The sequence below is a fragment of the Actinia tenebrosa genome, unplaced genomic scaffold (genome assembly GCF_029948245.1).
Source record: "Actinia tenebrosa isolate PJP-AT-01 unplaced genomic scaffold, QUT_ActTen_1.0 PGA_scaffold7__59_contigs__length_16204524, whole genome shotgun sequence".
NCBI lineage: Eukaryota > Metazoa > Cnidaria > Anthozoa > Actiniaria > Actiniidae > Actinia > Actinia tenebrosa.
The window spans coordinates 3,116,623-3,141,596 of record NW_028292584.1 but is presented as its reverse complement, the minus strand read 5'-3'; the positions used below and the strand labels follow the sequence as shown (position 1 = coordinate 3,141,596).

Genomic DNA, 24,974 nt, shown 5'->3' with positions numbered 1-24,974 from the left:
AGACAAACGCGCAACTGGATCTCCTAACGGAATACGACATGTACCGCTTTATGGAAGACGGTATCCGCGGCGGTGTTTGCGGACCCAGCAGACGATACGCAAAAGCGAACAATCCCACGGTGGAGTACGACCCGGAGAAGCCAACCACATACATCTTCTACTTAGACGCAAACAACCTCTACGGTTGGGCAATGTCACAGTACTTACCTGTACGCGACTTCGAATGGGATCCAGTGAAGCCGATAGACTTCTACATGCAGGTAGGAAAGGAGGAAGACAAGGGTTACGTTTTAGAAGTGGATCTGGAGTACCCAGAGCACTTGCACGACGAACACAATGAGTTCCCCTTAGCACCAGAAGCGATAGAGATACCATTTAAGCAGCTAAGTCCGTTGCAGAGGGAAATGTGCCCTGGTTACAAACCGTACAGGAAACTAACTATGAACCTGATGGATAAGAAGAAGTATGTGGTGCATTACCGCAACCTGCAGTTCTATGTGCGCCACGGCTTACGCGTGAAGAAGATCCATCGCGTTTTGAAGTTCACGCAGGAACCCTGGATGCGCCCCTACATTGACTTTAACACACAAAAGCGTACGCACGCAAAGAATGACTTCGAAAAGAACCTGTTTAAACTAATGAACAATAGCGTATTTGGTAAGACAATGGAGAACATCCGCAAGCGCGTAAGCATAAAGATAGCCAGCACCAGAGAGGAAGCAGAAGCATACGTATCACAGCCTGGATTCGTTAGATACGTAGAAATGTTAAACTTCTACGTGATTCACATGAAGAAAGCGAATCTATTCCTGAATAAACCCGTATACACGGGGTTTACAGTGTTAGACCTATCAAAGCTGCTCATGTATGAGTTTTACTACGACAAGCTAAAACCGAAATACGGTGATAAGTGCCGCCTCTTATACACCGACACCGATTCCTTGATACTAGAGGTGCAGACGGAAGACATTTACGAAGACTGTGTTCCCGACATCGATGAATACGACACCAGCGATTACCCACGCGACCACTTTCTTTACTCCCCTAAAAACAAGAAAGTAATCGGGAAAATGAAGGACGAGATGAAAGGAAAACCCATCGTGGAATACGTGGGCCTGAAACCCAAGATGTACAGCGTGCTAAAGCTGGACGGTGTAGAAAAGAAAGCTAAAGGCGTAAAAAAATACGTGGTTAAGAAGGACATTACGCACGAGTCCTACCTCAACGTATTACGAACACGCAAGGAACAGCGGCATAAGATGAACAGCCTGCGCAGCTATGGTCATCAGATACATAACGTCACGCAGGAGAAGGTGTCACTGTCTGCATTTGACGGTAAGCGATGGATGTGTGATGATGGTATCCATACGATAGCATTCGGACATCACACGATAAGCAGTTCTTCTTTGACGAACCCACGCGTGGGACCATCATGAAGATAATACAAGATGGGCTGACCCTTCTTAGCTATTACGCTTCGGATCTGGTAAGTTTCCAAAGACCAATTAGGATCCGTAGCTCTTTTGGATCCTCCTTCTAATTCACCCGGCTCATAGAGATATCGAACCGTGACATCGCCTAATTTCTTTTCCTGGGGGAAGACCGCCCTCGAACTTCTGACGAAGGACTTGTGTTCCACGTATTTCTTTTTTATGGCATCCTTGGGTTTTATCCCCGTAGCCCTGGCCGCCTCGTTGTTCAAAGCCGCGACGACCTGGGGGAGCCTCTGAGTCCATTCCCTGTTGCGTTTGGAGGGATCTTCCAGCTCTTTCCAATACTGGTATCCAAAGAGACGCTCGGCCAGGGTCTTATTGAATCTTTCGACAATGCTCTGACCCCTGTGGTACTCAGCTTCAGCTCTCCTAATCTTAGTGCTGTGGTCTTTCAGGGTCTTAGTAACCACGCCCATGAACTCCGTCCCCGCATCCACTTGCAGCAGCTTAGGCCATTTCAAGACGCGCTTATAAATCCTATCTAGGGCTTCTGCGACTTCCCCAGAATCCTTGCTGGTTATGGGTTCGGCGTCCTTGTATCTGCTTGCGATATCAACTACGGTCAAAGCGTATCTATAGGTCTTTCTTCGCACCTTGTCGTGCGGTAAGAAAAGCAAATCCGCCTGATGAACTTCATTGGGGGTATTTACGGTGAAGCTGGGCCTGGGAATGTACTTAGGCACGGGAAGATAAACCTGCCAGAGGGTTTGTTTTTTCAACCAGTTCTTAGCTGTTTCGTCTGATACCCTGGCCGCGGTCGCGAGTTTCTTGATAGCTGACGCTCCTCTCCAATAGCCTTCCGGCCCATAGTAAATCCTTTTAAGTTTGTCCTCTACGCGGCCCATTATATGAATTCCAAAACAAGATTGATCTTACGTCCGTTAAAATCCACCGTCTTTCCGTCCACTTTAATGGTGATGTTTATGCTTTCTACTAAATTAGACAAGTCATAGCTTAAAGAAATTGGAGTGTATTCTACTGGGTCAAATGGATTACCTTTGGGCAGAAACTTGGACATAAGAGAAGACTTTTCTCCATTGTTGTAACTATTGATCAAGTCGCAATAGACTTCATAAGAGGATGCGACTTTCCATTTTACGTCATATGTACTGCCGCTATTTATCGTGGTACTAGTAAGGCCCAGGAGTTCTACCAATGGACTGCCCTTTAAATTAGCGCTTCCACTATTTTTCTTGAATTTCATTTCATGGGGTAATCCTGTGGTAAGAGTATATCCATGCTTTGCTAGCTCCTTAGCCAGTGTTATAGGGGTGTAATGGGAATCTGGCAACTTTGGTTTGGTGGAAGTCACGACGACAAAGCCGCCAATCAAATTATACCAAGAATTGTACAAAGAGCAACTAACCAACCTTACCTTACAGGCTTTGATGGGGGGATTCAGATAAGTGGTAAAGTTATTCTTGTCGCTTTCCAAAAAGACGATCATTATATTCTAGGCACCAAAGGCGCCACTAGAGGCTAAGCGTAGCTTAGACTAAATACGCCAAAGCTACGCCTCCTGCCAGCCCTGCGACTCCTACAAAGACCAATTCATTGTCTTTTTGTTTCTTAGAAGGCTGGTAGTAATTCTTGAACTGAGGCTTTCTTAACCCCGTTAATGTCGCGGGGTGCGCCTGCGCATAAAGTTTAAAGGCGTAGTCCGTGTTTTCGAAGTTCTTATCCGCCTGCATCTTGTCTTGGTAGTTCTTGTCCAACCAATCCCGGTAGGCTTGTCTCTTCTTATTCCAAGCCGCCACGTCCCTTTGATATTTCTCCAGCGCTAAGTCGTGTCTCTTCCTTTCGGCGACTAAGTCTCCGCTTTTGTCGCCTCTAACTAATCTATCCAAATACTGACCACCATAATTAGCTCCAGTGAATGCTAAAGCTGCAATAACTCCACCTGCGACTAGGCTAACCATTTATACATTAGGTAGGTACTTTTCCTTCCGTAGGTAATCCTTTACCATGATAGCCCCGCCAACGGCAGCGGTCATCTTAGCAAAATTAGCGAAGCTCTTGCTTGGGTCTTCAGTAAAGTCTTCTTTGAGCACTTTCTTACCTACCCAACCAATACCCGCAACGATGGAAGTAATGATAGCTGCCTCTTCAACAGTTTTCAATAACGCGGTTGACATTATATTACAAAGCGAGAAGGAAAATCTAGGTCGCCACGGTACGTGGTGATAAATCTACTCCATTTCAGGGATCTTACTTTTTCTAACAGCCGGTTCCACAGGTGCGCGATACGTTGGTGGTTCTACCTTTTTCGTTGCCCGCCATTGTAAGTAGAGGCTGCCTGCTGCTATAGCGACTCCTAACGCGCCAATGACGTACCCAGGATTAATGAAGGATTCCTCTTCTTTTTCCTCCACCTTTTCTTCTTTTTTGGCTTTGTTCTTCCTGTTCATCTCCGCGAGCTTCTTTCCGGCAGCGACTCTGCCTGGAGATTTAGCCTTGGTAATCTTGGTATCTTCTACGGGTGGTTGTTCTTCGGTGCCACTCATCTTATATTAAGGGACTTGAAGGACTTGACAAGTAACTTGATGACGACTTGACAATGACTTGGCAATGACTTGACAACGACTTGACTAAGTACTTGAGGTGACTTGACAACGACTTGACAATGACTTGGCAATGACTTGACAACGACTTGACTAAGTACTTGAGGCGACTTGATCATCAGCAAGTGCCGCCTGGAAGACCTTTTCGACTTCTCTATCCTTCTTGAAGTCCTTCCAAGATGTTCCAAAGGAACCTAGTACCTCCTTCAAGTCAACGTGCTGAGCTACGTGAAGTGCCGCAGAGGCGACTGCCATTAACTTACCGCACTTCAAAGACAACCACCCGCAGGTTATCTTAAGTTCTTGGGATATGACATAGTCCTCGCTAATGTCCTTCCGCAGTTGCTCCACGTCGTCTATAGGCAGTGCAAGTCCAAGCAATTTAGTCGCAAGTCGGATAGCGGAGTCTGCTACGGCGTCCGTGGTCTTACTTGCAAGGGCAGCCTCGTACCTCTTATGGAACTTCTTAACCTCCTCTTCCGACAACTTATTAACCTGTTCATGGGTAAGTTCCTTGCCTATCATTTCTTTACACTTCCCAGAAGACACGAGGATGTTAAGTTGTTCCTTGAGGTTACTTTCATCTAACTGTGTGGGGACTTCATCTAAGAGCTGCTCAATGTCCATATATGTTAATGGAATACGGAAACCTCAAAGAGAAAATCATTTTGGAATGTTGGTGCGTTTTTAGGTGCCGCATGTATTCGTGTAACTGTTCCTTGGATATCTCACCGCCGTAGTCGCTTAAGATGGTTTCCAGGTCAGACTTGCTCGGAGTATAAAATACGACAAGTGAACCTATGTTTTCCCTAAAAGGCTTAGAGACGCTGGTAAGCTGCTGCGAGAGCAACCAAACGCTGATATTGTCGTGTCTACCGCTGAAGGCGAGTTTAACGAGCTCGGAGGTGCGCTTTTTTACGTCGTCCCCGCAGGCAATGTCATCCAGTATAAGGAGGGTTTGTGTATTCTTGGGGAATTGTTTGTGCCAAAACTTAAGATGGCCGGATAACTCGTTAGGATCTAAGATATCTACAAAGAAGTCGTCGTCTTTCACTCCTATACCCGTCCAGGTGCGGTTATTCACGTAGGTGGGGCATAATAGCACGATATAGTCAAAGCGGTATCTAAAGGGTCCTAATAGCTGCTCCACGATGAACTGGGTCTTTCCGCAGCCGGTGGGTCCTACTATCAGAGCGTTACAAGGCATGTGATCTGGGTTCATATATAGATGGAGCCAGTGGAAGCAGTGCAAAGAATTGTCGCCGACGCAAAAGATAAAAGAGACACCATAGAAATGCAAAGGGAGGAGATAGACCGGTTAAAAGAGCGCGTGCAGGAGTTGTACGATGAAATGTGCGGTCTGAAGCGTGCAGAACGGTTTGGCGCGCTGATAACGATGGCAACGTGGGCTAAGGAGTCCGTTAAGGACTTCATGCGATATCCCCTGTAGAATGTTGACAATAAGGTTAAATCTTTGTTAAGGATGCCTGGAAACTATTTCAAAGAGTGTCTCAGAATGTTGACAATAAGGTTAAATCTTTGTTAAGTATATGTGGAAACTATTCCAAAAAATGCCTCAGAATGTTGACGCTTAGGTTAAATCTTTGTTAAGACGTGCCCTTCAAAGGGGTTCTTATTTTTATTTATTATTATTAAATATCCTTAATTATTCTTAATAATAATAAATAAAAATAAGAATGGGATTTGAGACTCTTTGCACGAACCCTACTTTACTATTTTAAGCCGCCTACTAATCCTTACGGGCTTTCCACATATACTTAACAAAGATTTAACCTTATTGTCAACATTCTAAGGCACTCTTTGAAATAGTTTCCAGGCATCCTTAACAAAGATTTAACCTAAACGTCAACATTCTGAGACACTCTTTGAAATAGTATCCGGGGCAAAAGAGTCCATTAAGGACTTTATGCGGTATCCCATATAAGGGTTATTAAATCCTTATTATATATGGAGTGTGAGCGGTGTAACAAGGAGTTCAGCAGCAAGCAAATGTTAAAATACCACCTGGAAAAGAAGGTATGCGCTAAGAAGGCACGCGAAAGGCGTTGTAAGGAGTGTAATCGACTCTTTAGCAGCGCGCAAATGTTGGATTATCACGTAGAAAACCGCGTTTGCCTAAAGAACGTATGTGAGCGATGCGAGGAGGACAAGAACGATGAATGGCACCGACATCGGTGCCGCGGCAATTACGACCTACTGAGCGTAGCCTGTGAGGAACACGGCGACGTTGCTGCACGATGTTGCCCAAAGGAAACGCAAAGGAAGTTAACGCGCCGGAAGAAGGAAATTGACCAGCGCTTTGCGGAGTTTGACTGCGTCGAAGGCGTAAGGTGGGAGGATAGAGAATATTGGGAGGCAACTTGTGAGCGCTGCGGCTGTCAAAGAAGTGACCAACATGTTTGGCAGTGCCTCTACGACGGCCAAGGCGGCTTTAAGGAGTACTTAGATCGCTTTGAGGCCTGGCATGCCGGCAATGAGGCGGCAAGGAAAGCCCGTAGAAGTTAGAAAGGACCTAAGATAGTAAAGTAGGGTTTGTGCAAAGAGTCTCAAATCCCATTCTTATTTTTATTTATTATTATTAAGAATATTCGATAATAATGAATTAAGGATATTTAATAATAATAAATAAAAATAAAGACCCCTTTTAAGGGCGCTTGCATAATCTAATAATAATAATAAATAAAAATAAGGACCCCTTTTAAAGGTATATGCTAGCCTACGCAGCTGCCTTTCTGGGAGGCATTCTAATTACCCTTTCAATATATGGACTGTATTACTTGCGAACTACCTGCCGACTGCATTACGACTCCCAAAACACGTAAAAAATACACCTGCCTTCATTGCGACAGGGTATTCTCCGAAGGATCCTTTGTGGGGCATTGGTGCTCCGCGGATCCTAAAGCGCAGCGGACTTTAGCAGACGCGCTCAACTACAAAGAGGAGATGGAGTGACTCTTCTTTCAATGTCAAACTTCCATCGGCCATTTGCCTTACCATAGCTGCGTAAGTGGGTGAATTCCTCGCCCTGAATTACGTACCGCACGCAATCCTCCGGCGCCCAAAGGGAATATTCCTTACCTTCTAAGTCTTTGAGGACTAACCGTAAGCGGTCGATGTCTTCGAAGACGACGTAATTTTTTATTTCGTATGCTTTACCGCAAATCAGGTCACGCCAGTGTATTTGGTTTACGATCATTATATCTATGAAATATTCTTAAATGCGTTGCCCTTGTCTCCGTAGTCTTGAAGCGTTTGCAGCACCACCGACAGGGAATACGGATGCCTTCCGCGTAGTTGCTAAGGGCACGACAGATGACGTCATAATCGTTGCTAACCATGGTCAGGTAACCATTCGCGTCATACTGCGAAATTATCTTGCGTTGGTCTGCGGAGAGTATGCCATTTCCTTTCGGCGTCTTCAATTCGATGCAAAGCCCTTCATACCTTAAATGCGTGTTCAGTATTAAGAGGTCGGGTTGACCCCTTTGATAACCCTTCTGCCAGCATTTTATGCGTTTGCTGTCAGAATCCTGCAATTCCCCTAAGCCGGGTGCTATGAGCATCTGTGGGTAGAAGCGGCGTATGTAGTCCACGACTTTCTTATGCAGGTCAAACTCATTTTCCATTTTGAAGACTAACTTGTTAGGACTATCAAACCGCCTTTCTATTTCATACTTACCCGTTTTCCTTAGCGTAGGCAGCACCTCTTCAAACACCCAATCACGAAACTCCACGGCTTTAGGTAGCTTAGAGCTAAATATCAGTTCGTACAAACCAGGTTCGGAGATAAACACGGCATTTGGTTGTGAGGAACGATTCGTTCCCCCTTTTAGATCTTCCCACCTTTTCTGGTACTTTTCAGAAACGTGATCTCTAATCGCCTTCCTGGTGTTTTCATATTCTAACGCCAGCGCAACCTCCTTTGCTTTGAAATAAAGTTTATCGCCTTGCACTATGCATTGCAGTTTGGTTTCGTTGTTTTCGAATACGCGAAGCATATTATACATAAGGGATATTTTTTTTTTATCAATAGGCAACGCTCTTTAGCTGATTCATTTCTACGCTCAGTTGCGCGTCAGACACGACGAAGACGTAGCAGTTTATCGTATCGCCGTCGCCTGCGGAGGCATTCTTGGTGCGCCTGATCTCCAATGTTATGCCATCCTGCGTATTTACTAGACGCAAACCCTGTCCATGTAGGTCTTCATCGTTAATGGTGCGCATGTCAATCCACAGTGCATACTTGTCCTTAAAGAATTCCTCAGGGCTAATTTGGTCGCCAAACTTACGCTTTGCCTCCCTGTACACGTCTGCGGGCTTTATCCCCTGGGAGTAAACTTTGTTGGGAACGCCGTTTATGTTGACCCCCACATTAGTAATGTTGGGGTTGTGAAAGGCCTCGGAGTTGCGCTTACCAGCCTCACAGGGTTTGGCAAACACCAGCATCAACCCCGTAAGACTTCTTCGGGGGAGGTTAATACTTTGGTTTATAACCTCATCCGTCTTATCCAGGAAGCTAAATGTCTTATACATCACTACGTGGTCGTAAAGGAATGCCTTCCCTGCACTGTATTCCATGCCGGCGCTACGGGCCAGCTCTTCGCTGTACACCGTTTCGTACTGTAGCTCTAAGTTGGTAATAGAGTATGGGGTTGTTGTGGTAAGTGCAGTGGTCAGCCCACCAATGATGTTATTAGCATCTGCTAAAGTTACTTCAAACTGTAGCTCGGATAACTGTCTTGGGTAATACACACCGTGATTCGTGATTACTTCAAAGTCCAGTGGTATGACATACTTGCTACCATAGGCGGTCTTTATTCGCTTTGCGTCTGCCACTGCGGTTTCTCCGCTGCCGTCGGTAGGTTGCGTTTTCGTAGGTGTGCGGACCTTACGTAGAATGACACTACCAATTCCTTGTTCTATCCTTTGCGCGCGGTCAAATGCTGTCAACCATAAGTCTTTGTACGTGGTGTATAAGTCATACCTATTCAAATCTAATAGCGATTCCCCGGCGAACTTTACGCGCATCTTAGAAACGATGTTGCGACCCACGTTGTTAACGATAATCCTTTCATCCACAGTGCTGGGCTGCACCGCTAAGTCGAACCTTAAAGCCAAGGTACCGGGTACTAGGACTAGGTTATCCGTTAGGCGGGGTACGCCTACGTACAGGGTTTCCCCTGGCTTAGCGCTGCTGGGGGTAAAGGTGACCCGGTGAAAGGTGCGTTCTGCTTTCAGTCCGCCGACCTGCTTAGGTAATATGTTGGGGTTTAACTTCGAGCTTATCATATATAATGGAAGTAGAAGGAACGGATTTTGATCCCCTTACCGAAGAAGGTCAAGTCGATATTAACGACGAAGAATACGACGCATGGACTAAAGGCGCGGAAACCGACCCCCTAATCTACGACATGACCCTAGAAAACAAGTTTGGTAGTAGATGGAGAAGGTTTAAGGCGGCCTTAAAGGACAAGTGGCAATCAAGGAACCCAGGCAAACCCATTCCAGAGTACTTGAAACTTCAAAACATAAAGCAGCCTCAAGCCGCAGCGCGGGAAACCGTAGAGTGGGCAATGGAAGAGCTAAATGAGCGCTATTCCCGTTTCGATGCTGACGACGTAAGGCTCACAGAACGCGGAAACAAAGTCCTCATAAGCGTTCAAGACCTGAGATTTCCTGATAAAGACCGCTGGACAAAACCGCAGCCCCTCTTTGACGAAAATGGCGAAGTTAGGGGTGACGTAGCAAGATTAAAAGGCTTCCAGCGTGCCACTAGAAGCATGTTAGAAAGATTGGAAAACATAAATGAAAGGGTTGCGTTAGAAAAACGCGCTGAGGGGCTGCAAGAAACGTTGGAGGAAAGGGAAGCAGAATACATGCGACAAAACCAACTACTCCTTGATGCTCAAAAGAGAGAACTTAACGATAAAAACCAAAGAATAACAGAAATGAGAGAACAAAAAGAAAATGCCTTACGTGAAAGAGATCAAGCCCAAAAGGCTTTCGAGCTCGCCCTGCAAGACCTAGACATGAGCAAGGAAGAAGCTAAAAACTTGCATATCACCATAACCGGCTCTTTAGAGGAACGGCGGCAGTTGGTTGCCGAAATCAACACTAAAGAGGAGCAAATCCGACAAAGAGATCAGGCCATTGAAGACCTGGAGGGGTAAATAGAGCGGCAGCAGGAAATAATCAATGACCAAACTCGTACTGAAGAGGAAAGGGAAGCAGCTCAAAAGGAAGTAGAAACCCTTCAGGAAAGAGTCGCGGAATTACAATCGCAAAAGGACAACCTGGAAAAGGAGCTGGGGCTTACTACCAAGGAAAAGGTAAAAAGAGCCCTTTTGAAGTATGGCGTTCCGCTGGCATTTGCGGTCGCTATTAGCACCGTAGTAGGAGTTATCCTATCCGCGCTTAAGGCTACGGGCGCGGGCGTAAAGAAATTAGGCAATGGGCTGACGGACTTGGGAAAAAAGATGGCAGCCGGCTTGCCTGGGCTGCTGGGTTCGGTTGTTTCCTTGGCACTTAGGGCCGGCGGAGAACTGTTAAAGTTTGTAGGGAATAACATTTGGATATTAGTCGTAGCTATTGGGGTGGTCCTCCTGAAGAAGATGAAGGCTTAATCTTCTCATCGGACGGTGTCCTGCTTTGAGGATAATGAAAGACGGTATTAGCACCGCCCTGGTAATTTGGAACCAACGGTAACACACTCATGGTAGAAATGGGCTTATGACTCCAGACTGCATTAGCGGGCCTGCGACCTACGCGATTTATTCCAAACTTGCCGTCATCAGAAGTGACTTGCAACTTAGCATATTTACAATTGGCTAGCATATGAAAAGTTACTGGCGTTAGGTCTTCAGTGGACCTAGTGTAGGGCTCCATCGAAAAATGGGTAACTTTCCTGGTGTTCGTTGAAGTTCGATAAGGAAGCAGGGGCTTATTATTCTCATCGATAAGCCTAAACCCCACATTCGCATGCGTATTTGCATTAATGCTAATAGTGCAAATGACCAATGCAGTGCCCCCAACTTCAACCCACAGTCCAACGTCATGCCAAGCGCCGTTGTCATATCCTTCTTCATCTAAGCGGTGGGCATAGCGCGTTTCCCTCACGTATGGATTCATATATTTAAAGGCTAACCACCGTCAAAGTGCTGATGGTCATGTGGTTATAAACAGTATCCCTTTGATTTTCTATGCTATTTATGCAAACGCTCCCGGAGTCATCTATGCGCATTTGCAGCTTCACTTTCCCATGGCAGTCGGCGACCATATGAAAAGTCCAAACGGAAAGATTCTCAGCGCTATTCGTTGGCGGCTCTACTGAGAAATGCGTGGGCTCTCTGTTGTTCGTCTTCGCGCGCATGGGTTGCAATACTCCATTGTCGTCGCAGAAACGAAATCCTATGTTTGCATTACTAACGGCCCCCAAAGAAAGACTGCATAATATCAACTTCTTTCCGGAGTGGTTCAAATCCACGGACATCCCCGTAACATCAACCCAAGATGCTTGGGTGTATTTTTTCTCACCTGTGTAAGTCGTATAGACACAATCTACTCCAGCTACGTAGGGGTTGTTCATCGCCATATATAATAACTCAGACCAATGCTTGCAGCTGCTAAGCCGGCTTTTAGTAAGTCATGGTCATATTCCTCGGTAACCTTCTTTACTGGTTTCTTTGGTTCGGGTTTTCCTACATGCGCCTTCTTCGATGGTTTTTCTACCTCTTTTTTTGGTTTCTCTACGAAGTGAGTAATGCCCTTGGTCATGTCAGAGTTCACGTCATTCACCCCAAACTTCATATCCTTAGTAGCTCGCTGCAGCTTGTTGTTATAACCCACAACGGAATTGGTGTTAATAACCAAATTACTTGGCATTAACCAACAACCAGGCGACAAAGCGTAATCCAGTCGCACTTTAGACTGCTGCACCGCTAATTGATATCTCTGCACCGATTTAGATATGTCATTTTCTATTATTGCAGACTCAAATAAAGTTAGGAATTCTTGTTGCGTTTCCTGTGAAGCGCCTTGGGATCCAACAATGGGGTTGCGGGTATTTACCTGCGCTCCCAGGATGCAGTACACGAATGCTTCAATGCTACGGTTAATCCTGGCTAGGTTCCTTAAACCTTTTCCTTTCATTAACACAAATGGATCCCAAGTGCCGGGGTAGTTCGTTTGAATCCTGGTAATTAATGAATTATTACCCTTATCACCGCCCATATCACCGAACTCTAACTCATTACTTGGGTATTCCTGATGTCCGTAGTCAGCCGGCTTCTCACCATTGGCACCCCAAACGTAAACTATACCCAGCCCATGCGTCTTACCCTCCTTATAACGAAAGTCTTTTTGCTGTGGTTTGAACTCATTAATTAACCTTTCCAGGGCTGCGGCGTCATATCGGTTATTCATTGGATTAAATGCTCCATCTCCTGGTAGGGGTGCGTTAAGCTCCTTCAACAACCTCCTTACCGTAAAGGCAACGTGAAACTGCATAATTGGAATGCGAAACATGTCCGCGGCAACACCACAACCTTTAGTGGCAGCCCAAATAGCAAAGTCTAACTGCTGCGGCCAATACCGCATATTGGGCCCTGCTAACCATTCCCTGGCCTCTTTACCCGACGTATGCTTCAACATCGTATTCTTATAGATATTTCTTAGTATTACGTTAAATGATTGTTTACCCACTGAAATCTTCAGGTGCGTTACCAGCTTTTCGAAGTTGTTTACACCACCTTCAGCATCGTAAAATGGGTAATCTTCCGTGGTTAACAATAAGTTTCTAGGAAAATTAGGTGCTTTATGCTCGGGTTTTGGTGGCCTTTCTTTATGAACGGGGCGTACAATCGTCAATCGCTGCACCTGATCACCTACTTGCTCCAGCTTTGAATGTTCCAAGTCTGCATTGCTGTACATCCTGGAGCCGTTAAAGTAAATCCCATCGGGTCTTCTTTCGAACTTACTAGGGTCTGCATGTGGAAACATCTTCCTAAATGCTCTCCAATTCCAGTAATCCCGGTTGTCATGATGTGGCTGCTCCTCAATATCATTCCCAAAAGCGTCGTACATTAGTATATATAATGGATGTTATACCATCAGCACCTCAGTTGTACCCAGATGTTCCCAATTATCACGCTACCACTAAGGATACAGGTCCTAACGAATTAAACGCGGAGAATTTCAGGCTTAATAAAGCGAACTTAATCCTGGCTTACTTGGAAGGGCAGACAAAACACTATGAAAAAGTCCGAAAAAAGTACGTCAGAGCCCGGAGTACGCTACATAAGATTGCGATAACTTCAGGATCCATATCTGTTGTGTTAACGGGCTCTGGCGTTGCTACTTCGCTTACTGGGCCGGGAATAATTGTTGGAGTTCCTTTGGCCGGCGTTGGGGCAACCTGTGGTATTATTTCTGCTGTTGCTACGGGTATTATGAAAAAGCTATCCACGAAAATATCCAAGCATGACACGACAATAGCTCTGTCTAGGGCTAAAGTAAATACTATTACCGACCTTGTCTCAAAGGCTTTGCGTGACAGAAAGATAGACGACGTAGAATTCTCGCTTATTCTGACCGAAGAAGACAAATACGAGAAATTAAAGTCGGACATAAGGAATAAAAAAACAGTCGTAAAAGATCTTTCCGAGGAATCTCGCAAAAAGATCTACCAGGAGGCAAAAGAAGAGCTTCAAAGAAAGCTTGCTCAGTAAACATCTGCTTTGAAAAGAGCGTGACGGGATTCTATTTACATATCGAACGTCAGTCTAGAAATTACGCGTAATATAAATTCAGTGAATTATTACGCGTAATATAAATTCAGCGAATTATTACGCGTAATATAAATTCAGTGAATTATTTGCATAACCTTATTTGGCAAATTATTACGCGTAATATAAATTCATCGTATGAATTACGCGTAATATGTTATTGTCGCCTCGGAATCCATCCTAACAGGGGGTGGTTGGGGTCTATTTTGTAAAATATTTCGTAAATTACGTCAGGGTAATAAGGAATATCCTTATCCAGCCGACAAAACATCCACTCGGCTTTTGTCATATCAGAAACCTCGGGAATAGACTTACCGGTAATTTCAGACAAAAGATAAGGAATAGCTTTGTAATATTTCCCTAGCTTTAATTTTTTCAACGTTTTCCGTAGACTTTGTGGGGTTGGCTCTTCTAAATGGTCTATGATTTTCTTCTTTACTTCGTTGTCTAAATATACCGGTCGATAACCTTGGATATGACTCATCCAGTCCCTAAAGTATTTTATTCTCTTATAAGGTGTTTTCTTACGACCTCCGTTGGCGTAATATTGCTCTTTGGTAGCATTTGGTACGGCATTACGAATATTCTTACCACACTCGTAACACTGTGCTGACGTATCATCTTCTATTTGCATTTTCTTACCACAACAAATATACTTATTTGGCTTAGTAGGTACAAACTTGGGTTTCAAGCACTTTACACAGAAATCATAAACAAACTCTTTACAATCTTCGCACTCCATATATAGACTAACATATTTTACATAAACACGGGATGCGGGTAATCGCGGTACGAATCGAGGGGGGTACTTTAGACGGGTAATCCTCCGGTGGTCGTTGCGCTGGAACCCCCATCCCCTATACTACTCGCACTGGCGCGATTTGGCGGTGGGGGAGATTTACGAAATAAAGAATTATGTGGTCTTTGAAGACTTGGACCGCCTGCGTTTGGTCTTAAAGAATAAAAAAAGAACATACACCCTTTGGGCGCCCGATAGGATAAGGTACGCCATCGAAGGGCAGGACGTTACCCATGTCATGAGTCATGGTAAAAAGGATGGCAGGTGGGTATTTGACGTAGTCAAGTATGAGCCCGAGAGTCCTCTGCATTCGTAAGGACGTCTAATAGGGTCCGCTGCGCTTTAGGATCCGCGGAGCACCAATGCCCCACAAAGGATTCTTCAAGGAATGCACTGCCACAATGAAGGCAGGTGTATTTTTTACGCGGTTTGGGTATCGGCGGCTTACAAGGGATTATGCAGTCAGCAGGTGGTTCGCACGTAATACAGTCCATATATTGAAAGGGCGATCAGGAATCCTCCCAGAAATGCCACGAAGTAGGCCAGCATATACTTAGGGCTCTGCAGGGCGCTTTAAAAGGGGTCCTTATTTTTCTTGTTGTTTTGTTGAGGTATTGTTGATCCCTAACAAACAACAAGAAAAATAAAGTCGTATCTTGAGACTCTTTGCACAAACCCTGCTTTACTATTAAAGGCCCCAAGAAATGCTATTTCAAAAGTGTCTCAGAATGTTGACAATAAGGTTAAATCTTTGTTAAGGATGCCTGGAAACTATTTCAAAGAGTGTCTCAGAATGTTGACGTTTAGGTTAAATCTTTGTTAAGACAGTTGAAGATATGTTCCTCTTCTCTAACACAACCACAACGATCGCACTCCTGCCTCCAATACTCCCTTTTAGTCCACGGAACGCCTTCGGCGCGTTCAAAAGAGGGGAAAGTACGGACTATCTTCTTATGGTAATCTATGCGATTCCTTAAGTAATCCTCTTTATGCGGGCAGCGACACATCAAATCCGCACATTGGTAGCAATCCACGCCTTCCAAGTCGTAAGCGCGGGAGAGAAACCTATAATCATGCGTTCTCCGGTGCGTCTGTAAACGTTGACGACTACTAAGTATCTTATTACAGAAACTACACTGTCTGGTTCGATTACAGACGCCCCTTTTCAGATGCTGCTGCATTTCGAAGGGGTTGTGGAATTCCTTATTACAGTCCTTACAAAGCCCACAAATGCGTTTATCCTGATGTTGTTGCATCTTTTGAACGGTGCTGAATTCCTTACCGCAATCCTTACAAGCGCGGCTAAGGGGTTTCTTTGTACAAACGCCGCGACGAACGTGGTATTGAAGTCTTTGTTTGGTGCTGAACACCTTCTTACACAACAAGCAGTCCATATATACTTAACAATATCTTAGCCTCCATTTAACATCCTTAACAAAGATTTAACCTAAACGTCAACATTCTGAGACACTCTTTGAAATAGTTTCCACGCATACTTAACAAAGATTTAACCTTATTGTCAACATTCTGAGGCATTTTTTGGAATAGCTTATGGGCGACTTAACAAAGATTTAACCTTATTGTCAACATTCTAAGACACTTTTTAAATAGTTTCCAGGCATCCTTAACAAAGATTTAACCTTATTGTTAACATTCTACAGGGGATATCGCATGAAGTCCTTAACGGACTCCTTAGCCCACGTCGCCATCGTCACCAGCGCGCCAAACCGTTCTGCACGCTTCAGACCGCACATTTCATCGTACAATTCCTGCACGCGCTCTTTCAGCCGGTCTATCTCCTCCCTTTGCATTTCTATGGTGTCTCTTTTATCTTTTGCGTCGGTGGCAATCCTTCTTACTGCGTCCACTGGGTCCATCGTATATATAATGGATCCGAACCATATTCCCTGCAATGCTCTGATAGTAGGACCCACCGGCTGCGGCAAAACGCAGTTCGTCGTGGAGCAGCTATTAGGACCCTTTAGATACCGCTTCGACTATATCGTGCTACTTTGTCCCACCTACGTGAATAACCGCACCTGGACGGGCATAGGAGTGAAAGATGACGACTTCTTCGTAGATATCTTAGACCCTAACGAGTTATCCAGCCATCTTAAGTTCTGGCATAAGCAATTCCCTAAAGATACACAGACTTTACTCATATTGGATGACATCGCCTGCGGGGACGACGTAAAAAGACGCACCTCCGAGCTCGTTAAGCTCGCTTTCAGCGGCAGACACGACAATATTAGCGTTTGGTTGCTCTCGCAGCAGCTTACCAGCGTCTCTAAGCCTTTTAGGGAAAACATAGGTTCACTTGTCGTATTTTATACGCCGAGCAAGTCTGACCTGGAAACGATCTTAAGCGACTACGGCGGCGAGATATCCAAGGAACAGTTGCACGAATACATGCGGCACCTAAAAACGCACCAACATTCCAAGATGATCTTCTCTTTGAGGTTTCCCTACACGGTTGGAATCTATGATTCCTAATGTATATGGACATTGAGCAGCTCTTAGATGAAGTCCCCACGCAGCTAGATGAAAGTAACCTTAAGGAACAACTTAACATCCTGGTGTCTTCGGGAAAGTGCAAAGAAATGATAGGCAAGGAACTTACCCATGAGCAGGTTAATAAGTTGTCGGAAGAGGAAGTCAAAAAGTTCCATAAGAGGTACGAGGCCGCCCTTGCAAGTAAGACCACGGACGCCGTAGCAGACTCCGCTATCCGACTTGCAACTAAATTGCTTGGACTTGCGCTGCCCATAGACGACGTGGAGCAACTACGGAAGGACATAAGCGAGGACTATGTCATCGCCCAAGAACTTAAGATAACCTGCGGCTGGTTGTCTTTGAAGTGCGGTAAGTTAATGGCAGTCGCCTCTGCGGCTTTGCACGTGGCTCAGCACGTTGACTTGAAGGAACTTACGGCCTCTTGGAAGGACTTCAAGAAGGATAGAGAAGTCGAAAAGGTCTTCCAGGCAGCACTTACTGAGGTACCTGATCAAGTCGCCTCAAGTACCTAGTTAAGTCATTCGTAAGTACTTAGTCAAGTCATTCGTAAGTACTTAGTCAGGTCATTATTAAGTCATTGTCAAGTCGTCATCAAGTTACTTGTCAAGTCCTTCAAGTCCCTTAATATAAGATGAGTGGCACCGAAGAACAACCACCCGTAGAAGATACCAAGATTACCAAGGCTAAATCTCCAGGCAGAGTTGCCGCGGGGAAGAAGCTCGCGGAGATGAATAGGAAGAACAAAGCCAAAAAAGAAGAAAAGGTGGAGGAAAGAGAAGAGGAATCCTTCATTAATCCTGGGTACGTCATCGGCGCGTTAGGAGTCGCTATAGCAGCAGGCAGCCTTTACTTACAATGGCGGGCAACGAAAAAGGTAGAACCACCAACATATCACGCGCCCGTGCACGCACCTGTGGAGGTTAGAAAAAGTAAGATCCCTGAAATGGAGTAGATTCATCACCACGTGCCGTGGCGACCTAGATTTTCCTTCTCGCTTTGTAATATAATGTCAACCGCGTTATTGAAAACTGTTGAAGAAGCAGCTATCATTACTTCCATCGTTGCGGGTATTGGTTGGGTAGGTAAGAAAGTGCTCAAAGAAGACTTTACTGAAGACCCAAGCAAGAGCTTCGCTAATTTTGCTAAGATGACCGCTGCCGTAGGCGGGGCTATCATGGTAAAGGATTACCTACGGAAGGAAAAGTACATTCCTAATGTATAAATGGCTAGCGTAGTCGTAGGCGGAGTTATTGCAGCTTTAGCATTCACTGGAGCTAATTATGGTGGTCAGTATTTGGATAGATTAGTCAGAGGTGACAAAAGCGGAGATTTAGCTGCCGAAAGGAAGAGGCACGACTTAGCGCTGGAGAAATATCAGCGGGACGTGGCAGCTTGGAACGAAAAAAGACAAGCTTACAGGGATTGGTTGGACAAGAATTACCAAGACAAAATGCAGGCGGATAAGAACTTTGAAAATACAGACTACGCCTTTAAACTTTATGCGCAAGCACACCCCGCGGCATTGACGGGGTTAAGAAAGCCTCAGTTTAAGAATTACTACCAGCCTTCTAAGAAACAAAAAGATAGTGAGTTGGTATTCGTGGGAGTCGCAGGGCTGGCGGGAGGCGTAGCTTTGGCGTATTTAGTCTAAGTCAGCAAGCGTAGCTTACTTCTAGAAGGGGACTTGTCCCCTGTAATATATGATCGTCTTTTTGGAAAGCGATAAAAATAACTTTACCACTTATCTGAATCCCCCCATCAAAGCCCATAAGGTTCGGCTGGTTAGTTGTTCTTTGTACAATTCTTGGTATAATCTAGTCAATGGTATGGTCACCGTGCATAAGGGGTCTAACAATTACCAAGGCGTAATGCTGCCCGATGGACATTACACGCCAATCACCCTTGCTAAGGAATTAGCAAAACACGGTTATACTCTCACCACGGGATTGCCGCACGAAATGACCTTCAAACATAATCTTCCTAACAATTTCTCGGTAACCCTAGGAAAAACTGATGCATTAGGATCTTTACTAGGTGTCTCAGGCAAGGAAATTACCAACACAGCCATACCTGTGAAATGGAAAGTCGCATCCTCTTACGAAGTCTATTGCGACTTGGTTCATAGTTACAACAATGGAGAAAAGTCTTCTCTTATGTCCAAGTTTCTGCCCAAAGGTAATCCATTTGACTCAGAAGAATACACTCCCATTTCTTTGAGCTATGACTTGTCTAATTTGGTAGAAAGCATAAACATCACCATTAAGGTGGACGGAGAGACGGTGGATTTCAACGGGCGAAAGATCAATCTTGTCTTATCCTTCGCTTGAATCAAGCGAAGCGCGATTCTATTCATATAATGGGTCGCGTAGAGGACAAACTCAAGAGGATTTACTATGGGCCTGAAGGCTATTGGAAAGGAGCGTCGGCCATCAAGAAACTCGCGACCGCGGCCAGGGTATCAGAAGAAACGGCTAAGAACTGGCTAAGAAAACAAACCATCTGGCAGGTCTATCTTCCCGTGCCCAAGTACATTCCCAGGCCCAGCTTCACCGTAAATGCCCCCAACGAAGTTCATCAGGCGGATTTGCTTTTCTTACCGCACGACAAGGTGAGAAGAAAGACCTATAGGTACGCTTTGACCGTAGTTGATATCGCAAGCAGATACAAGGACGCCGAACCCATAACCAGCAAGGATTCTGGGGAAGTCGCAGAAGCCCTAGGTAGGATTTATAAGCGCGTCTTGAAATGGCCTAAGCTGCTGCAAGTGGATGCGGGGACAGAGTTCATGGGCGTGGTTACTAAGACCCTGAAAGACCACGACACTAAGATTAGAAGAGCCGAAGCTGAGTACCACAGGGGTCAGAGCATTGTCGAAAGATTCAATAAGACCCTGGCCGAGCGTCTCTTTGGGTACCAGTATTGGAAAGAGCTGGAAGATCCCTCCAAGCGCAACAGGGAATGGACTCAGAGGCTCCCCCAGGTCGTCGCGGCTTTGAACAACGAGGCGGCCAGGGCTACGGGAATAAAACCCAGGGATGCCATAAAAAAGAAACACGTGGAACACAAGTCCTACGTCAGAAGTTCAAGGGCGGTCGGACTGAAGGAAAAAAAGCTACCCCGCGACATAGTGGTCAGATACCTCTATCAGCCGGGGGAACTCGAAGGTGGCAGAAAGAGAGCCACGGATCCTAACTGGTCTTTGGAAACGTATGAGATTTCGAAGTCCGTCACCAAGGAAGGGCAACCCGTGTTGTATTACCTAAGTGGCCCAAGTCGTGGATTTGTCATGGAAGAGCTGCTCATAGTCCCCAAAGACTCAGAGTAGCGCTGCTCCGCGCGCCCGATTGCACTCTAGGCATGTCAGTCTTACGTTACCTCTGCAATGGCCGCGCTTGTTGTTGATACGATCCACGGAGAACTGTTGATCGTCATTCGGGTCAAACCTCCATAGTAGAGGTATGTTACACTTTGCGCAGCGGGCGCCTTTCTTATAGACGTCGTCCACGCATAGGTCAAACTTTATCCCCGCATAGCGGGGATCTTTGCTCTTTTCTTCGTCGTGGCGCTTGTAGCGAAGGAGTTTCTTAGCAATGTTCTCTTTGGCTACGTCTTCTGGGGTGCGGTCGTAACGCATTTGTGGCCCCCAGGCTCTTTTTAACTGTTTGGCATACTCCACACGACTTACGGCGGTGTAGATAAGGTTGCTCCAACACAGCCGCTGGTCTATGACCCATAAGGTTTCTTTTATGGTAAGTCCCTGCGCGCTATGGACTGTCATACAATAACCTAAGCGCCAATCGGGGTGTGAGGTAATTCTTTCTACTTTTTCTATGGGCACCCAGGCTTTATCGTGAGTTACGGCATTCTGCAGTTGGATGTCGGTGCCTGGCACCCATACGTCTCTTTTTTGCATTCGGGTGTCGTGGGGTTTATAGCAGACGGGCACGGGATATGTAGGGAATCGCTCGCGGTGTATATTCAGCAGGTCTTTCTGTATGCGTGATTGTGCTGCGCGCTTGCTGCTCAACACCAAATCCTTTGGATGCCACGCGTGAAGGAATTCCTCGTATTTCTTTGCTCGTACACGTTTGCGAAGTATCTTGTTTTGTTCCGCGTCACTGAGGCCCCGAAGTTCCGCCTTTAGGTTTCTTACTTGATCCTTACTGCGGTAATCGGTGTTAATTTCTTCTGCATAGTCGACCATTTCTTTCAACCATTCGTGGGGCATCTCTCCGCAAATAGGCGGTGGCTGGCAGGGGTCGCCGGCGAATATCACTTGACACTTTCCACGGAGGAATTCTACGAACTCCTGCAGGATTTCTAAAGGAACGGTGCAAATCTCATCCCAAAGTATTACCGGCGGTATGTCGTGGATTGCTTCCGGCACCCACTTTTGACCATTCCAGCGGAAGAAGCTGTGGTACGTCTGCGCATCGTAACCCATCTCCGTTAATTCTCGCTCCAGACGATGCGTTGGTGTTAACACCTTTATCTTTGGAAATAGTTTCAAGACACGCGTAGTTTTACCACTGCCACCGGTTCCGTAGAGGTAAGAGAAGCGTTTGTAAGATATTGGGTCCAAAACCGACGGTAAAGGCTCCACAGTGGGCGTTATTGAACCATTTGTGTGTTCCCCGTGGTATTCTACGCGTTCTCTCCAGGCCTTTATTTCTTCGTCTTTGACACGCCATTGGCCGCTCTCTGCAAGTTCGTCCTCTGTATAGAATTCCTGCATCTTTTCTAACACTTCTGGCTTTACATACAAAGAATCCGTGGCCACGCGTGGGATATCCTCTTTGTCAAACCGCAGCAGCATTGACAATAGATTAATGTGCGCATATGCTAACATGCTGGCCCGAAGATGGTAATATTGCGGGCGATGATCTTGGTAATAACACAGCGCATTCCATTGCCGTTCCCCTTGGCCTTCTATGAAATAATTCCACTTCTCTACGGACACCATGGTTCCTTGCTCATGCGCGCGTTTTATTAAGAAGCTCAACTCACCGTCGTCTGTTATCAAACGCCGTTGCATGTGTTTTTCTCCTTCCTTAGCGCCCTGTGTGAACTTTCCTATGACAACCCGCGCTGTGGGGTTGTGCTCTGGGAGCCATTGTGTGAAGGCGCTATGGCAAAGTATGGCTTCATGCGCTGTGTATGTGAGGAGTTTACGCTCTTCGAGAAACTTCAGCAGGGGCACGGGGATCCATTCTTTCTCCTGTAGATGTTTCCCGTACCACGCGTAAATTATTGGATGTAAGTCTTCTGCCAACTCCCATGTGGTTAGTCTGACGAATCCTGTTGCTGGTGCGTCGTATTTACAGTCTAACGCGACACGAAAGAATTGTGAGTCGGGATGCCCGTATCTATCGTAATACTCCTTACAATCCCCAAGGCCTTTAAAACTGGCAGGGTAGCAATGTTTCATATCCAGGGATACGTATTGATCTTCGTCGTACTCCATGTTCCACAGACCTCCATGGCCGTGTTCTACACAGGCTTTGGCTATGTCTCCGAATTCTTTTGGGGTGGGTTTCCAGCCGTTTCTTTTCTTTGCGGCCAGGAAGTCCAAACTGCGGGAGCTAAGGACCTCATCTGAAAAGTCCTCACCAAGGGTTTCGCAGGCGCTTTGGATGCGCTGGTGTTCGCTCTCGGGCCGGTAAAGAGTGCCGTCTTGCGTCATGAATTGATTTCCTTCCGAATCCATTAGCCATATGGAATTCTCGTGGATCAAATCTATGAGTGGTGACCCCTTGTAGACCTTTGTCTCCTTCTTTCTTGGAAACCTAAGTTCTCTCCATGCGTGCGCGTTGTGTTGATAGATAACAATAGGCGCTCCCCGGCCTCCATACTTTTTCGTCCCTTCGTAAATGAAACCGTCGGTGATGTCCTTCACGTGTATGCGGCGTTCTAAGGCAGTTTCTAACTTTTTGATGTTTTTGATGGAGCCTCCAGTTTTACGTGTAGAATGCTCCCATTTCCTGATGGCTTCTCTTCTTTTTGGCGTAAGCTTACCACCCCGAGAGGAATCCTCGAAAAACTCCCTAACCAGCTTCCCAACGCAGTTACCAGGATGTCGCATTGGTCGCAACTTCTTAACGTCCGGCTTCTTAATCTCGTATGCACCGTAAATGACCACGGTAACCGGGTAAGCGACCTCGTAGAAGAGCATGTCTATTCCCTCAAGTGCTCCCGGTCGTGTGTGCTTATTCAAAACGAACAGGTTCTGCTTACCAGACGCTCTGATAGGATTACGACCCTTTTCTATTATCCACTCACCGTCTAAGTACTTTACGAATGTCAGCTCCAAACGGTAGTCACCGGCCGGCATTCTGTTGATTATCTTTTCAGCCATTTTGTGATTCATAGTTTTGTCTGTCTTTCCCTCCATAAATGTAGCGAAGACAAAGTCAGCGTCTGAGTTATCCATCACCTGATTTCCGAGCCTGCGCACAGTTTTGTTTTGAATGTCGTTGATGGTGGCCATGTATATCTAAGGAATATTTTAACCTCCGTTTGCGATACCAAAATAACTTTAGGTCTTGGTAAAATACCCGTAAATCTGCTGTACCCGTCTTCGTAAATCCGCGAGTTAAACCCGTATATCTTTGGCATCGATCGCGAGTCCCCCTTACTGCTGCTCCGGATTAGTGGCGGGAAAAACGAACACAGCTAAACAAAGCGTCAACACAAGCGCGTAGAGACTCATTTTACTGCGGAATAAAAACTGATAAAGCAGTCAGTCTGAGAGGTCACTTAAAATATTTAACTTGTTTGTCGTAAATCTTGTAATTTCAGGTATATATTTAATCAGCCAGCGCTGGATAATTTATGCAAAGGACTTCAATCAATTGCAAAAAAAACATCTTTTGAATACAAGTTTCCCGTGTTTCTACTTTGTTATTTAAAATGTTTTAGTTTGAGGGAGAAGCAACGGTAAACTGTAAGGAAGAAGGGAGACTAAGGCAGTATAAAAAGGGAGATTTTTCGTTTTTTACGAAGGGTACGGCCGAAAACATTAGGCTTCAGGGAGAAAATAATAGCATAAAACATATAGGGAGGGGAAATATTGTTTCTCTTCGCTCTCAAAATAATCGGTGCACTCATTTTACTTTCTTAATACCCATTTAAGCCTCCCCCTTTCTCATTGTCGCGTCTCGAAAATACTCGAAACTATAGCTACAACAAGATTAGAAACGAGAAGTTCAAAACAATATCCACTGAATATCAACATGACCTCGAACATAGATCATAAAAGGACAATCATTTTATGATCCATGCCTCGAACTATGAGCTAGTTAGCAAACGAGCGCCGCGCACTGAGCAATTAAACCACTGTACTTGTATGCATTCCTTTTCATTTACTTCAACGGTGCTAAATGCAATACCCCACTATACTTCTCAGTACTTTTGTTAAAAGTGAACGAAAAATACAATTTCCATCTCTTACCTGGAAGAACTATTATAGTGTCTTCGCTCAAAAATGCGGCAATAGATAGTGAGCTTCGATAGTCTTAAAACCTCTTTAGGACCAATCTCGTACCCAGAGTCCTCCAGCGCCTTCCTGCTTTGTCGTCAGCGCCTGGTGCCAGGTCGCTGACAAAAATGTCGGAAGACCCTGGACTCGAGATTGCTTCAGGACCCTCTTCAGCCGCGTGGATCACGAGAACTGTACTCCCCCTTCGATCTGAGTACTTTTACTGCGTTATTTAGGCCGTCTTCAGATATTTATCAGTGTTGTTGTATTTCTTTGTTAACGAAGAAAATAAGCATTTGGCCTCTTAGATCACCTTTACACGAGGCT

The 24,974-nt window shown here is 45.5% G+C and overlaps 1 protein-coding gene across 1 annotated transcript in view; it reads right to left on the bottom strand.

Moving 5' to 3' along the window:
- The window catches only part of LOC116294572 (collagen triple helix repeat-containing protein 1-like), a 36,221-nt gene extending 11,464 nt beyond the window's left edge, over nucleotides 1-24,757 (bottom strand). Inside the window, exon 1 of the mRNA XM_089040190.1 lies at nucleotides 24,621-24,757. The gene's annotated coding sequence lies outside the window, so the exon portion shown is untranslated. The remainder of the gene's footprint in view (nucleotides 1-24,620) is intronic.
- Between the last annotated feature and the right edge of the window lie 217 nt (nucleotides 24,758-24,974).